We start from the raw sequence: 17981 nt of genomic DNA on the forward strand, positions 1-17981 counted from the left end.
GAGAGCCCAAATTGCTGCAGCATAAGTTACTAACTTTTCTACAACCGTTGTATATAAGATCTTTTGAATGTGATGGTTCAAACCCCACTTGTATCCATAAAATTGTCTTAGTTGTTTGGCGATGGCCAGGGTACGCTTTTTAATAGAGAGAATATGAGGAATCCACGTAAGTTTTTCATCAAAGGTAACACCAAGATATTTTAATTCTTTTACAATTTTGAGCCTCTGACCATTGAGTACAATACGCGGTCTCCTTGCCAAAGAGCCTCCCTTCTTAGGCACCAGTAAAATTTGACACTTATTTTCTGCTATGACTAATTTCAGTTCGTCACAATTTCGCTGGAAAGTTTGACAGGCCTCATTGCAGTTCTTTTGCAATTCTTCACGAGAATGTCCCTTGACAACCAAAGCCGCGTCATCGGCATAGGCAGAAATGTTCGTATGCGCAGGCCAGGAAGCATTGAGTAGCTTATTGAAGGTTAAATTCCAGAGTTGAGGACCCGCGCAGGAACCCTGCGGGCATCCTCTTGTCTGTGACTTTTCAATAATTCCCGCTGAATGTATAATCATTATTCTTCGATCCTGTAGATAATGATTTATAGTATTAAAGATATTGCTTGGGCAGCCAGAACTTCTTAGAGCCTGCAAGATCGCTGGCCACCATAAGTTGTCAAATGCACTCTTCAGGTCTAAGCTGATGAGTGCTGTATGGAGACCGTGATATTTGTTGTCCATGATAGCCTCTTTGATATCATGCAAAGCGTGTAAAGTGGAAGTTCCTGGCCTAAATCCATATTGCCTGGGACTGAGGATATTATTAACGTGTAGATAATAGCGTAGTCTAGTCATAAGGAGTTTTTCAAACAGTTTACCAAGAGCCGGAAGTAAACAGATTGGTCGGAAAGATGTGGGTTCCGCTGGATTGCGATCTTTTTTCAAAAACAACACCACTTGTCCGATTTTAAACGATTTCGGGAATGTACCCGTAGCTAGTAATTTATTGAAAAATCTAACAAAGATTGTTGGCTTGGCCAAAACGACTGTTTTAACGATTGCATAATCAATGCCATCAGGGCCAGGGGCCTTTTTCTTCGGCAAATGCGCTAATATATGTTTTAGTTCTTTCAATGTAATATCCCTATCCGGTGGCACGTTGGTAGACATCTGTTCTGTACGTATAGTTGCTTGTTGCTTAGAATCTTCGGTTGGGTCATCCTGACTGAAGACGGAATCCAGGATCTTTATTAATGTTTCCCTTGTGTAGTCCTGAGTAGCATTTATTCGTGTAGGGATGTGTAACTGGGCAGGCCTAAGCAGCTTTCCAGTCATAATCTTATGATGAATACCATAGATGTTTTGTGATTCTGTACAAAAAGCATGCCATGAATTGATTTTAGCCTGCAAAATTGAACGTTTGTACTTCGCTCTTGCCTGTTGATAAATTGGGAGGGTATTAGCTGGAAGGTTTAGTCTACGCTCAGTCTTTAACCTTCGACGTAATGCGCGACATTGCCTCTGCTGAATACGAAGTTCACTACTCCACCAATTGATCGTAGTCAGTTTTAGTACTACGCTGTGGCAATATGTCATCACACGCTTCCTGTATACACTTTTGTAGAGTCACTGTGAAATTCTCCAATTCGTCTCTAGAGTTCGCTTGAGTTAGCTGTTGTTCAATACCTTCAATCAAATTCTTAACTCTAGTAGTAAAAGCACGTTTACGCCTACCAGGTAGGTTGTAACGACGAATAATATTAATTGTCGTTGGTTGCTCTATTGAGAAAGTAATGTAACGATGGTCGCTTAAGCTAATTTCATCATTAACCTTCCAATTTTATATTAATGGCGCAGCTGAGGTTGAACTGACCGTCAAATCAGGCCAGCCTTGTGCGTAGATTCTGTCATATGTCGGAGGCGCGTCTGCTGTGTTATGTAAAACAAGATGATTAGCAGACAGAAAATCCTCCAGAAGGCTTCCTTTGTCATTCGTAGAAGCATACCCTCAAACCGTGTTGTGGGCATTATAATCGCCTGTAATTATTTTAAGAGGAATTTTAATCTTTTGCAGGGTATCTGTAAGAAACTGTGTAGTAGCCAAAATATCTGCAGAAGGAGGAGAGTATTGTGAGATAAACAGTAAAGATGCTTCTTGTGCTTCTATAATGATTGCAACATTATCGCGTTCAATTGCTACGATAGCCGGAGAACATTTTTTGTTGCAGTTAATAATAATGACCCTAGGAGGATATTCTACATTTCCTTGTTGATAAATTGTCCACTGCAATGGAAATCCCACTGCAATTCCGTCTCGCGTGTAAGGTTCCTGAGCCATTATCTGGTCTGCTGCAAATTGTGCTAGTTGAGCAACTGCTGCTTTTGCTCGCTGTAAATTGATTTGTATACATTTGATAGATAATGTACTCCATATTGTATCTTTATTTACGACGTTTGATAAATCAAGATTAGCAGTATTCTGTATTATCTCGGATTGACTGTACCTTGCGCTGGTATTGTGGGCATTCTGGAGCATAGGCTGGATGGAAGTAGCTGTATTTGGTGCCATAGCGGGAGTTGGCCTCACCACAGTTGATACACTGTGGTTGTTGGGCTGTGCAATCACGGTTCCCATGTTCTTCTGCATAGTAGGAGCAATATTGTTTTCTACTTCTACAGTCAGCTTGCTTATGCCCATATTGCTAGCATCTAAAACATCGCTGGAGGCCAATATGCTCTGAGACTCTATGAGCCTGCCAGCCGAGGAAGATTTTTCTGTGCTGCATGATGGCTGCAAAGCCTGTCGACTCACACTCAAAAACCCACTTGATTTTGCCTTTACGACGTTCTTGTAATCGGAATAGGGGTTTAAAGTTGGTGCTAGGCATTCCAGTGACGCCGCTGAGTTCTGCGAGTACTTCTTCTGATTGTGTGGATACCGGCAAGTCATGGACGATGCATCTTGGCTTACGTTTCCATGGACGGGTGACTTCCGCTGGGATATCTTGTTGTTGAAGCTGTTGTTCGAGGACTTCGACATCTTCAGTGGATTTACAGACAACTTCGAAACCTCCTTTGTTGAACTTAGAAATTTTTTCTATACCTGCCTGTAGCTTGGAAAGTGGTACTTTAGCGTTTAGCTGCGCCTTTAGCTCAGCCTCTGTGACGTCCGCTTTGGGACGTATGTATAGACTTGGATTCTTATGTTTCTTTATAATCTCTGCAAAAGTTGGTCGAGAAGCTGTTGGCAAAGGTGGAGGTGCCTGTAAATCAGGTGGTTGTTGTGCTATCGGTAGAGGCTGAGAGTGAGCCAATTCACAGCAAAGCACTGTTGATGTATTAACACCTGTGTCTATCTTTGTTGGCTTGGCTGCTAATTCTGCACCTTGTAAGGCCAGCGTCTGCAACGCAACCAGGGAGTCTAATAGTCTGGTGCGGAGAACTGTAGGTAAAAGATATTTAGTACTTCTGGTGGTGGCCGCTATCTGTCTAATATCCTCACACAAAATAGCTACTTTCTCTGCGTAAGGCAAATCAGAGGTCAATAAATTAGTGGCGTCTACGTCACTTTGTGAATGCGCGGAATCACCGTCAATTGGAATCACTGATTGACGGGACATGCTGTCCAAGAACTTTCTCAGAGTTGCAAATTATCACACTCGTAGTGTAACTCTTTATCAAATACTTAACGTAAAACAGCTATTGCTTATTGCTGTATAACAACCAATATATGATAAAATTTGGTAACAATAGGTCCCTTTCACACCCAGTAACAAGAAATTACAGTAATTAAAATATGTAGTAGAATAAGTAAGATACTAAACATAATTAACAGATGAACTATGACTAAAAATTCTCTAAATACAATCAAACTGACTGATTTTTAAGTGCAAGTAGAAACATAAAAATACAAGTAATTAAAATACAGCAATTAATACAGTAATTAAAAGATTAAATAAACATTGCAAGTAATTAAAGGTAAAATACAGAGTGCATAAAGATCAGTTCTCATGTAAAACACATCAAAAGCACGCAACTAGAGCTTTAAAACTAAATTTTTAGAGTTTGTCGAACAGTGTTCAAAGTTATCGAAAAGTTATTCGACGACTAGAGCTATAATGTCGAAACTGAAGATGAAAACGATGGAATTAAAATCACTATGCAAGTCCTGTAAAAATGTTAATAATTTTGAGGAAAAAAAAAAAAAAACCCTAAAATGTTCTTGAAATTCTTGATTGCAATGGATCCGAAGATATATACATATATTTTAATTAAAAACTAATTTCTGGACATGGAATACTTGGCCGACTTCCTAGGCCTACCAGGGGCACCACGTGGTAGCTAGGCGGGACCCTTCCGTTGCTGTAGCGGCAGAAGTGGTGAACAAAAACACGGTAAATTGCGACTGCCTATTTTCTTTTGTTAGAAGCACTAAAACACAAAAATCTGGAGAAATATCACTCACATACACTTAAACGATGTATCCAAGGATGCAGGAGATATTCACGCACATTTTGATATATAATACACACATCGCACTCAAAAACTTGCACTGAAAATTGGGCAAAAACCAAGAGCTCGGCGTGATGGCGTCCTTCCTCGTTGCTTGCTCCAAGCTCTTTTTAGATTTTAAAATATTTTTCACTTTCAGTATTTCCGGAAATGATTTATAAGATAAAATGCTCCCTTCTTTTCCTTCTTCTCCTTAATCTGTATGGCCCACCAGAGGCCGAGCGGTAAAGTCGCTGAACACTGGTAGTTCAGTCCGAGGTTCGAATCCCGCGAACGGGCTGGCTGCATGGGCGTTTTCGTGGTTTTCCTCATGTGTAACGTGTGTACGAGCCAGTTTCCCTTAGAAAGTCCTCCACGAAGGCATTCCTCCTCTTAGGCAGATAGCCCTAGTGTGCTTTGCCCTAATTAAATTAAATACACACACCTTAATCTATATAATTAACTGAAATTTATTTATACAGTGATATTAATAAACCGACATACCCCATTTATACTTGAGTACTTCTCTTCAATAAATTCCAAGATTTTTGAATAAGGTGAAGGCTAACAAATCGATGTCTACATAACTATCAAAATATTCTGGAACCATATGTGGTCGTCTGTTTTGTGCGTTTGAAAAGTTATTTTTTGACGCACAAAACAGGTGTACGTACGAGTACGGTGTACGGTGTACGTACGAGTTTGTGATGTGCACTTCTCCTAATTTTATAAATTTTTTAAATAACTAATGAAACAAATAAAGTTTTAATAAAGGAATTAGAAATGAAATTTAAAGTAAAACCTATAAAATTTCACCTATAGTGAAATTGGAGTTCTTTTTTCTTTTCTTTATTTTTATCGCCTTATAACATTAGCTATGTACATTAGAAAAAAATAATACAAAATTACTAATATAGATAAAGTATTAAAATACCATTAAGTCATAAAAATAGGTCATACTGCTTTAGGGCTTTTAAAATACTTTTGCGAGTTTCATTTCAATTGAAATGTTTTTTCCAGCTTTACACTATCATTAGTGGCGCCATCTTTAGATGGAATTTGAAAAACGTTGCGCTTGGTTAATTCACATTACTAATCGTTATTTATTTGTTTTTTTGTATTCTGTTATTTACATAATAAACTAGATGGACTGGTGCGTTTTGTTTTATATGCTATATTAAACTCTTTTCATGATATCTTTAAAAGGAAATGATAAACGTAAAAAACTGTAATAAAATATTTTACATTTTATGCCATTTGTTACAAATGATATGATTCGTTGCATTATTAAATAAAATTTGTATGCCTCTCTAAAGAAAATTCTAATAAATTATATGTGTTTAAACAACATTACTAAAATAATTTTTATATGCAACATTGAAAAACTGAAATTATCTTCCGTTACATTTTTAAAAGCAAATATAATTTTTATTAACGCAGTTAGCATTTTTCTTTAATCCTATAGTGCATAAATACCGTTTCTGGTAAATTCAGCTATTTAGACAATCTTCATTCTGCTGTGTATTTTCTGATGTATAGTGCTAAAAATGAGATCATATGAATTTGACTGAGAGAAGGCTTACTCTGCCGAAAATATAGTTATGCTACTATAAATATCTTACTTATCATTATCATATTTTTTTCTAAATAAATCACTTTATTAACTTAGTTTGCAAATAATAATATACAATTAAATTATGATTGTATATCACTCCATTTTGAATGTCTCTGAGCATTAATATCTAAATTAAGCATTTCATATAAAATCTTTGATTCTACAAATACATAAGGAACTTTCTTTCGATAACAGAAGATGAAATCAAATAATGAAGATAAGTTTACTTATGTATTTATTGCTCTGATGCTTAAAAGCCCTTTTTGGCAACACGGTTTAAAGCAGCGATGGTCAAATGGCAAGTCACAGGTCGTGTGTGTTCTGTGTGTATCTCTATAAGAGTAACATGATTTATTATTATTGTGATTATAATTATTATTATTCCTACTAAACACTGGTATTCTAAAGCAGGCTTACTTTTCATACCCTTATTTTAGTATTTTAGGACAGTCTTCACTTTTCAGTGCCAACATCATTGGAAATTATCTTTGGCAAATTTCTGGATCTGCAGAGCGGACATAGGGTTTTCATTAACTTGTAAACGACTTATAAGCTGTACATTAAAAAGATAAATAATAATAAAACAAAACAGGTATTTAATTTCAAATTTATATCCAGAATGGGATTTTAAATATGTAATTTGTGTACTGCACAATAAGGGGGAATGCAAGTATGGATTAGTAACTGAATGCAAGTACGGAATTAGTAATGGCTTCAGTGCACACAGAACCGATGGTGGCTTGATATTTTATTTATTATTTATTATTTTTTATTTATTATTTTTATTTATTTATTTATTTTTATTTTTTATTTTTTTTACCAAAAGAAACACTTTACAGTTCTGGAACCTTCCACAAAAGACCTCTTACAGCTTTTCTCAGTACCACAGCACAATCAATAGTTCACTCCAAACTACTAAAACGTTAAACACAACGCAATGCAATTTACCGAATGCTAAAAGGCAAAGCTCTCATAGATATCTCAATACTCCAAAGTCACTCTGAGCTAATAACTGAGAAACTGATGATAAGTACCCCTAAATCTTACATTACGCATTTACAGGATTCTTTTAGTACTTATAATGTTAATTAAGTGTTTTCATTGAATCTTCTGTTTTATTTTGACAAACTTTGTAAAGGAAACGTATGTCTTGAACCAATAACTTAGGAAATAAAGTGTGCAGCTGCCGTCTTAAAAAGTCTTATATTTTATTAGAAAGAAAGTACGCAGAAGCTACTGAAATAATGAAGATCTTTAAGATCTCGATTTTTTAAGAATTTCGACCTAACATTTTTCAGATACCTATAGCATTTTGAATGTAGATCTAACTGTTATTTAAAATGGTTATCAGAAGTCTAATTTAGAATTTCTAAGTATAAATATTTATTTATTTAATAATAAAGTGATGGTAAGTTCATAGAAATTTTATAGCATATAGCAATTCTACGGTAGCTGAAATTAAAGTGAGTTTATATATATTTATATATTATTATATATATATTATTAACGCTTTTTTGAAGTCGAGAAACGCGAAGAATCAGTATTGTTCTCGACTGCGTTTGAACTACTGATTCCTCATTGCTAGCTGAACGTGCTTCTAATTACATCACAAAATCATACCGTGAAAAAGTAGAAAATTCCTCATAAACTTCACCAAAAATGTCTTTTTATGAAAGAAACGACGATAACTGAAAGGATGTAAATCTTGTAGCATTAAAGAATAAAATACATAAACAGCAATACAAACAAAAGTATTTATTTAATAATAAAATTACAATTTCTGACTCGAAATTTCACAGCAGCTGGACCAGTAACATCTGGGAAAGCATGTCTTTGAAGCCTATTTGAAAAGAAAGATATTTTGAATCAATAACAAATATGAATTCCTTATTTATGCTTAATGATTTCGCCGTTTTATAGGTAAATAATATATTCCCTCATATACAATTCTTAAAATACAGAACATAAAAGAAATATATATACTATATCTATAGCATTTCTATATCTATAGCACATACGTGGTTTTAAACACTGAAAAATTACGAAACGAATACAACCTAAGATTAATATTGATTTTATAGCTTGAAATGTATCTGGTAAAACAGCGTCGGAGGATGGCTATTAAATAATAAATTTCACGCTATTTTATATGATAATTTCTGTGCCACTTAAAATAATAACTATTTTTGTCAGTTTAGAAACTGCCTCATAGAGATCAGAGAAATGATTGTTAGTTTTATTCGCTATGCCTTTTGCTTATATGTATACATAAAATTGTAATTCATCACGCTAGACTTTTCTGTATTTTACCGGAAAGATTTTGTAGAAATGTATTGTTAAACTTCCAGTTTTATTTTTGCAATATATACAATATAAATTTAATTTAATTACACAAAAATTGATTATTAATTCAGTTCAATAAAGTTTTAAGTTTACACTGGTAAGACTGAATTAGCTTTTGAGTTTCATAATTCGCGGATTTGTACTTGTAGGCATAAACGATCACAGCTGTGGTAGTTAGTGATGCTAAAACAAGAAAATCTCGAATGTAAACATTTCTAGAGTCTAAAATAAAAGAGAACATTAAAGAACACAGATCAAAGCTCAAATTTTGAAAACCGCAAATTTATACAGATCACTCTCAGTTCTTTATTTCGTTTGGGTTGCAATACCTTGTAGGGTTTATATTTATTTTAACTAACATTTATTTTAAGCTATCTTTTCTGTCATGCCTTTACTCTCCCCTAGAATTGACAATGCTAGAGTATGTAAATTGTAGTAGAGCGCGCAGTATATTAAAATTTAGCAGAAGTAAGTTGAGTTACTTACTAAATAGAAGGAAAACGAGATTGTAGGTGGGCTTCTTGAATCGCAAACGTGAAGGTTGCTAGGTAGGAATTTAAGAACCGCGCGTTTCGGCCTGTGCGCCTATCTCGGCAGGTTTTGCTGAATCTTTCAACTGCTTAATTAGTAAGCTCGCTGAAGCTCAGCGGTATTGTAGAACACGGTTAGGTTATTTTAAGATCTCAGAGCCTCGTGGTTAGTGATCTCGTTATTTATTCATCTAGTCATTATTTTTCAGTTTTACATTCTGTTTCAGTTAAACCGCCGGGTCGGCGTAGTTTGTGAGCGTCAAGTGGACGCAGCTGTTATTTTAAAAGTTGAATAAAAAGGGCTTTAAACCCTCTTTACGTGTCTGTGTAAATTCAAACTTCATAGCAGTCACTACCACACTTGCTGACAAGTTGGGGCCAGACGACACTACAACCTATTTAAGAAAATTCCAAGAAGTATTTAATCCTGATCTCCATAATTTAACCAAAAATCTAGACAAATCATTTTCATTTCTTTTTTTCATTTCAGTTGGTTTACCTGTTTGAGAAAATTTTGAGAAGTAGTTAATCCACATTCGAATATACCCTGTCAATCAGAAAATATTTCATATAAAAATATATTTTACAAATCAGAAAATTCCGTTGCATACAGTAAAGTAAAAATTTTTTAGAAAGTTATTGAGGTGAATGTTAAATAAATATATGTTGTCCGACACTATACATATTAACTACAACAAAAAACAAACAAACAAAAAAATCTTTTTTTAAGTTTTACTAGAGTAAAAATAAAAATAAGCTTATATTTACAGTGAGGTTAAGTCTTCATTCTTTCCTTTTAATCAAAATAAAAATATGTTATGAGTTTAGCAAATAAAAAGTAATTTCACGTTTTTTTTTATCGTGAAAAGCGTATTCTGATATTATAACGACTTTAGCCTTTCAGATTTTTGAGCCGTTAGGTCACGTCATGTTACGTAATGTTATTACGGAATTAATGCATTTATCCTTGTAACGGTTCGGCAAATTTTTCCAAAACTTAATTAAATTATACCACATCATCCGACATTCAATTTAAACACAAACTGACACTGTAAAATAAAGAACATACATCGCTCAACAAAATTAGGTGATGATGAATTTTAAATACAAAACTGCACAATATATTTAGGAAATTCAGACATACTTGCTGATTGATCACCATTGTAAAAATTTGCAATAAATATGCAGATTTGCGTTAACGACGCCTTTTCAGTTGTTAATTCATTATAGGTTATTTACCTTCAGAGCATGGTGCTAAATTTAAAGAAAGTGAAAAAATAGCACCCGCTTAGAATGATTAACCATATTTGATCAGTATAATTTACCAGATTTTGTTAGCTTGGTGGGTAATGTGGAGAAGATTGAACACCCAGTGAAACTTAGCAGGTTATTGCAAGTTTCCAATGTAAAAAAACATAGACAGCAGTTTCGAGTTTCACAGTGTCAATAGATTAGGATCTATTCCGGAATGCAGGAATTGTCCTTCAATCCATATAGCTGACTAGTAAACATACAAACGAAAGATCATGATTTAATCCAAACTGCTCATTAAGGTAGGCAACAAAATGAGTGACACATTACTGGAATAGGAATCTTCAAAATAGATTGGCTGTCCTCTACTTCATTTTTATGATAGTATCATAGCTTCAGAAGTCACTTATTTGCCCTGTGTTAATGAAACCTTTACGAAATTCTTGAAGATATTTGCACTGTTAGATACAAAGATGTTCGGCTAGACAAAATGTTTTGTTCTGAGATAAATCAAGATTCCACTTACGATATCATAATCTTCAAAATCTTGTTTATTGTGAGAAAGACCCTCGATAACTCTTTCCTACAACAAATGGCCTCTGTAAAAAAGGCACAGTTTTGCTTTTGAGGAATGGAAGTTCTGATAGCGGTATTGATTTCTATAAAATCAAAGATTCACTGTTGTAAACAGAGTTCACAGATGCATGTAAGATATAAAGAGAAATTCAAAGCTCATTTGTGCACCTTATGCTACTGCAATAAGAAATACTTTATTTCTTATGCAAGATAATGTGTATTTACAAAAACCACGTATGGTTAGAGATATACTGTAATATATGCATATGAACGAATAGATGTGTGCATGCCAGACTTTAATACGATTAAACATACTTTGGATGTGACGAGCTGCCAACCGTCAACCATTTCTTAGAATCCTACTAAAGTGAAACATGCTCTTCGGCGACAGTTGAATACCTAATACCTCAATTACTTCTGAATAATCTCAGTTTATTGACACAGAACACATATCCAATAGGTATAGCTCCATAAACTCAAGGGAGAAGTACCTCAAGGGCTTCTGAATAATCTCAGTTTATTGATACAGCACGCGTGTATAATAGTTATAGTTCCAGAAAGTCCAGACAATGGAATATCTTAAAAAGGAATACCTCAAGCACTTCTGAAAAATCTCAATTTATTGACACAGCACATATGCCCTGTAATTATAGCTTTCCAGAAACTCTAATTGTTGTGATTTTTTCATCTTTTGAATCCATTTAAAAGGATTAAAATTTTAATTCAGAACGTCAGAAATATGTGTTACTGATATCCAACATAAGCGCTCATTAAATGAAGCGCGAAGTTGTTGCCATTATAATGGATATAAAGCGCCAATATCATTTCGGTGCAGTCCTGGGTACCACACTCTTAATTTTCTGAAGAGAATTTGTTGTTTCATACTAGTGTCTATCTGTATTAACGCTTGAACTTTCTCTCTTTCAAATCGCTGCGGTGGCCCCTGACAGGTATTAATGCAATGTTATATATATCCAGTTGTCTGAATGTCAAGGTGAAGAAATTTAATCAAATTCGAGTAAATGGGAGAAGTAAAAACTCCTCTCTCTATGCCTCTTTAGATTTAAAAAGACCTTGGAAAATGCAAAAAAAAATCTATGTAGTTAATTCAAATACTCTTTAACAAAATTATTTTACAAAATGAACTTTAACATTCAGAGGCTTTAATTAAATACTTCGTTTATTAAATTTCATTCGTCTCTTTTTAAAATGTTACAAAGTTTAGTATGTTTTGCAATGATGTAGGGTTCAAACTCTTTGTAAACGTTAAGCGAATTATCGCTAGATTTAAAATAATAAATGAAATTTGAGAAGAGTGTAAAAGACCCTTTTATGTGAAACTAAGAAAAGAAGGCACAACTGATGCTTACCAATCAGCCAAGCACTTGCGACGAGGTAACTTAGACAACAGTCAGTCAAACATAAAATTTTAATTAACAAGCTAGTTGTCGAAGGCTACATGAATCAATTTAATACGAAGTTGGCTTACTTATCTAACCGGCTTCGAGATTCAGTATAGGCAGTTATAATGCAAGGCCGAAGAATACAAATTTTATCTGATACAGCAACCTAGTAACATTACCTCTAGAGGCAGAACACTGGTGTATTTTACAATCTAGAAACCTCACCTTAAATAGTCGTGAACTACTTTGCATTCTGGCGTGGAAACGGAAGGGAGAAATGACAGTAAAGACCAAAACATAAAATAACTGGTGAATTAACATAAAAGAACCTTACATTTTATATTAGCTTTTAAAAACAGTATTCTTGAATTTCATTTTCATTTAACACAGAATTCATATTTTGTTTAAATAAAAGCTTACAATAATAAGCACAAGTTTAATTTTATTTTATTACTGACTTTACTTCTTACATGAAAGATTCGAGAAACTTTTAGGATAGGTATTTGGAGCTAAAAGCATTTAGGACTCTATGGTACTTTAAATACAATTCAAGATAATACAGTAAGTCCTACATTTTATTACTGATGTTTTTTCCATAAATGTTTGTCTATTTTTTAATACAAGGAAACAAAACTATCTATAAATTGACAATTGTTATTTTAAAGCAATGTATACTTTCAAAGCCTTTATTTTTCTTTTTATTATATATATAGTATATATAACAATTTCAAGCTCGTTGTTTTCGCAAAAAAGGAATTGATGATATATGATGTTATTTAACATAATCTGTTGTCTTCGAATTTTGTTGAGCGTTATAAGCAATTTTAAATAAATCAAACAATCTTACTTTGTTGATTCAGAAAGACTTCTCAATTTCGTCAATATATGGAATACTTGTTGTAAAAACTGGGCCGGCTATTGTGTACGTAATGAGCAGGATATCCGAAATTATAAGTTGGTGGATAATTGAAGGTGTAGGGATAAGCATATCTGCTGATGAAAGAGGAAGGAAAGTAGCTTGTATATGCGCAGGCGCAAGCCACTAAAGCGAAAAAAATGACCGTGATCTGAAAAAAAAAAAAAAAAAAAAAAAAAGAAAGAATCAAGTGAATGATTATAAATAAAAAATGATAATCTTAAAAAAATTGAAATTTTTTATTTACGTAAAGTTTTGATTGTCTGGCTCACTTAGGAAGTTAATGCAATGCAAATTTCAGTATTGATAAGCAAGTAAAATGTAACTTAAGTTTTCTGGCAGCACAAGCCTGGCAACAAAAAGAAGTAAAATGATTGAAAATTGAAATTTTTGAACGCTTACAGCTTGACACAAGAGGAGAATATACCCATAATTTCAATAAAACTAGTGTTTATTTACAAATCTGATTATTTACAAATTATTTACCTTCCAATATTACAAAAACCTAATTTCTTTAATTTCTTCTTTTCTAACTCAGGTTAAATCTATGGTTGATTATAATTACAGAAAAGTAAGCAGGGGCTGTTCTGCTAATTGAGGAATAACCTTTGTAAGAGTGTATCTCATTCATTTTATACATGCGAAAATTCATGGAAACTATGCTGCTATTCTGTTTAGAAGAACTGGAAGCCAAATATAATAGTGCCACATAAGTTTTATGTTTTAGAGTTAGAGCTTTGACAGCCTCGCTTGCAGATAACGTCCTAATAGCAGTTCTGCTAAAGATTATTTCGGTTTTCGCCTTTTTCCTAGCCGACGTTAAAACCGCACCAATAATTATTTCAGTTAGTTCTAGTAGAGCATTTTCTGTAGTTCCTGCGTAAATGATTTAAAACTAAATTTCAACTTCTGCTATTTTAAGTAACCGCTGCTGGCAGAATTTTTGTTTTTAAGCATAAGTGGTGCCTTTTGTTAAGTTTTAGGGAGTTAATAAAAATTTTATTTTATCCATCCTAGGAATTTGTCATCTGAATTCAAACTGAAGCAATAACTCATATAGTCTAGTAGAGTTTGGAGGACACTGATTCAAACTTCTACACACTTAGAGCCCTAAAACGTGTCGTTTAAACTGGTATTTTTAGGAATCGAGCTCACAAAGTTCTTATCCTAAAAGCTGGTACTACAAAGTACTGCTCACAATAAGACCAAAATAGAGGAAGGTTACATTTACATTAAAAAAACAGTATTACAATAAAATTATACTAGTTACAATAGTTACAATTACATTAATGGGCAAAATTTGATGCATTGTAAGAAATGTAGCTTAGAAATTAAAAATCAATAAGGCAGGCTTAATTAATACTTTAAATTATAGGCTAAATTGAAACAAAATCATACAGGTTACAGAAAAACATTTCTAAAATTAGGGAGAATGTATTTGCTCTATCTCTGGAGTTAAAAGCAATACATCATTTGCTTAAATGTTATGAGTAATATACAATTTTGTTCTTACAAAACATCGTAATCATATTATCATCTTCAAGGTTCGAAGGTATTTAACTTCAACACAGCTGCAAAAAAGTGTTTTGGATATATTCCAACTGTAAATGCATTGCTTTAGTATTCTTTTATACATTTTTCATGTCAAATTCAAATTGCCATTTTATTCCGAATATAAGATGCTATTTCATGTTCGATGGTACCTTATAGGTAAATGAAACTGTTTGTAGCTAAACTGGTCTTGTATATATTAGCTTCATATGCTGGAGAGTTTTTATAAGCGAGATATATCTAAATAAATATATTTTGAGATAAAAGCAAGTAAATGTTTTCTTTTAACGTTTGATCTTAGCATAAGTGGGTGAGAAAGAGGCACATTAATATAAGTATTTAACATATAAGACAGATAAATGTTTCAAAAGAGCATTTTAAGGTCATCTTTTACATTCTAATTACGTGGCAATTTATCACAAAAATTAACTAGTTTCTAAGCGTGAGATTTTGAAAGAAACTACTATCTAAAACTAAGTAATCTGCTTTTCATGTTGCTTCTTGCTTGCAAAGTGCAGTTATAAAAGTTTTAATAATTTGTTTTTTAAAATTTTATCTTAAAAAGAAAACTTTCTTTAAATTTTATTCAAATAAATTATTTTACTATAAAATAAATAAGGATTCGAATATTTCTGATCAGTTTTCTTGAACTAAAGCAATTTATGTTGTTAAATATTTGACATTAGAAAAAAAAATGTTTTATATTGTTGCGTGCGTATGGGTTCATAATAGACTGAATGTACGCAGAACCGATGCTGTTTGATAAAACTTATTTTTCCGATAGAAATATTTTACAGTTTTGGAACTTTCCACAATGTTCTCGCGCAGTTCTTCTCAGTATGACACAGCACAATTAGTAGTTATTACTTCAAATTACTAAAAACATAAAATGCAATTATTGTATATATTAAATGCAAAACGCATCTAAAGCTCCGAAGCTAAATCTGAAAAACTGATGCACTCTCTGGTCTTATACAGTTTTACTCCCGGTCACCGAGAAATCTATATTACCTTCCATTTCTCCAAATTACTGGAAGATGTATACGGTTAGAATTACACATAGCTATGTATAGTATGTGCACTATAACATATTCAATTTATTTCATTATGTTTTGGAATATTCCTCAGATTAGTCAGCTATTCAATTCAGATTTCGCAGCAATTTACGTTCTTCGCAAACACGTCATTAAAAAAGTTACACAGTAGAAGCAGTTACGTTTTAGGATCAACTAATTTGCATCTTAAAATTGTTGATTTTGCTGAATCATTTCATTTTTCTATGAAATTTTTATATTAAATTATGATCGAAGCATATATAGTTTAAAATAGTGAAACTTCTTCTATTTTTTTTTTTTTTTAAATTGAAGTAAAAAATATCCGACGGCTAGACACCACATGACTTCCTTGTACGGCCTATTAAATTATACACATTTTTTTGCTGCATTCCATTTACACTTATTTCCTGAAATTTCATTAGAAATATATTTTTCATTCAATTAATTCCGTTCTCACTTTGCAGAAAGGGAAAAATACATTAAAAACTCAAATCATTTTCATTAAAAACTGTAAAATACAGAAAAACATAAAATGCCAAATGCGGTTAAAAACAGTTAAAAAACAATTTTTACAATTAAATGTAAAGTTTTTACTCAAAAACAAGCAATTCGACCAGCAGGCACGAAGACAGATTTTTCGGTGCAAAAAATTGAAAGTTTACTTGCGGTCCCACTTAGCAAGAAAACGCTGAAGTTGGTGCACAAATTAACTTAATTCACTAGTATACTAAGAATTTGTAATGTAAACAAATGGCGGCCTGGATTGCTTAGCCCCATTTAAACTTTTAAATTTTTGATAATTCCACAACTATTGCATGCAGATTAACTATATATAGCTATAAAAACTTAATCGGAACATAAGAACAACATAATTCAATTAAAGCAAGAAATGCACAGTTTACCAACATAAGAATAAAAAAGTTAAGCTTAACGAGACGGGTAACAGATTGGTATATACGTTTGATACGACCGAATGCAATAAAAAAGGGAGATGCATAACGGCTTGTTATTACAGTCCCATACGGCAATATTGAACGTTCTGAAGTTCCTCGTTTTTGAGCTATGCGAGATACATACATACGTACGTAAGTACAAAATTCACGAAAAAAATCTCTTCTGAATTTTAGAATCCATTTTGGTAGAAAGAGTCATCTGTTTTGTTCGTACGTATAGATGCCAAGCAAAAATTCGTTTTAATGTATTCGAGTGAGATAAAAATGGATATTTTCGTTAAAAATATGAAAGCCCAAATTTTTCGCTATTACGATACTTCTTTTACTTCGTACAAGGAAGTGAAAAAAGAAAGAAACTGTCGTTCTATATTTTCATCTCGAATTTTGCGCTCGACAGAACATGTTAACTTTGAGGATGTTTACATGATCTTTCCAACATGTAATATAAATATGAGGTAATTCCACCATATAGGAAAAACAACTGATTTTCTTCGGAATGTTCCTCAAAATAACAACTACCTGTGTTTCCCAAATCTAAACTAAACTCCATTCTGCTTCTAATGAGCATGAATTCCCTTCGGAAGAGTGTTAGGGTCTAGTGAAGGGAAAATGGAATAGAATTTAAGGCAAAATTAAGGTTTATAAATCTATGAATATGAATTTCAAACGAGAAAGACAATTGCTCATTAAATGAATGTTTATGTTTTACAAAGAATAATATTTACTCACCAAAATCTTCATTGTGCACAGTAATGTTGCTAAGTTTCAAAAGGAGATGATTATACTTTGTTATTCAGGTGACGCATAAGTATATTTCTGAAGTTTTCGCGTAGCCTTTTATATTCATTAAGTGCCCTTGGATTCGATAACTTTTTTCCATCCGAAAGATTTTTTGTATAAATAAAATGTATTCGTTGATAAATAAGCAATTTTTATTTTTCCTGCAGACGTGCATACTACCAAAATTTTCATTGTCATTCCTCGAGAACTGAAAGATACAAATCTTAATTCAACATTTTACTTAGCGGATGTGAAAATTCGTATCACGTTGACATTTTCGAAATAATGGTAAATGGTTTCAGAATATAAATTCTGACGTCTCACAAAGCTTTATGAAGAAACTGGTCATTAGAATTATTCATATGTTATGAAGAAAAGGGTAGTTTTATGTTTTTTGAGGAAGATGATAAATATCTATGAATACTAAAATGCAAATTGAGAAATTAAGCGTGATGTTTGAATGTGACGAATTTAAATATAAAAAATTTATTAGCTGAGAACAATCTGAATGCGCAGTTTACTA

The 17981-nt window shown here is 32.9% G+C and overlaps 1 long non-coding RNA gene across 1 annotated transcript; it reads right to left on the bottom strand.

Annotated features, from left to right (window-relative positions):
• Positions 1–7840: 7840 nt before the first annotated feature.
• Positions 7841–17567, bottom strand: LOC118185047 (uncharacterized). Its single transcript, XR_004757535.2, has 3 exons — positions 17408–17567; positions 13051–13270; positions 7841–7940 (listed from the first exon to the last, which is right to left on the bottom strand). It is a non-coding gene; the product is annotated as an uncharacterized LOC118185047 (long non-coding RNA).
• Between the last annotated feature and the right edge of the window lie 414 nt (positions 17568–17981).

This window comes from Stegodyphus dumicola, chromosome 1, assembly GCF_044657685.1.
Source record: "Stegodyphus dumicola isolate Sdum_Otavi_A_Nest chromosome 1, ASM4465768v1".
In the NCBI taxonomy this organism is placed as follows: Eukaryota; Metazoa; Arthropoda; class Arachnida; order Araneae; family Eresidae; genus Stegodyphus; species Stegodyphus dumicola.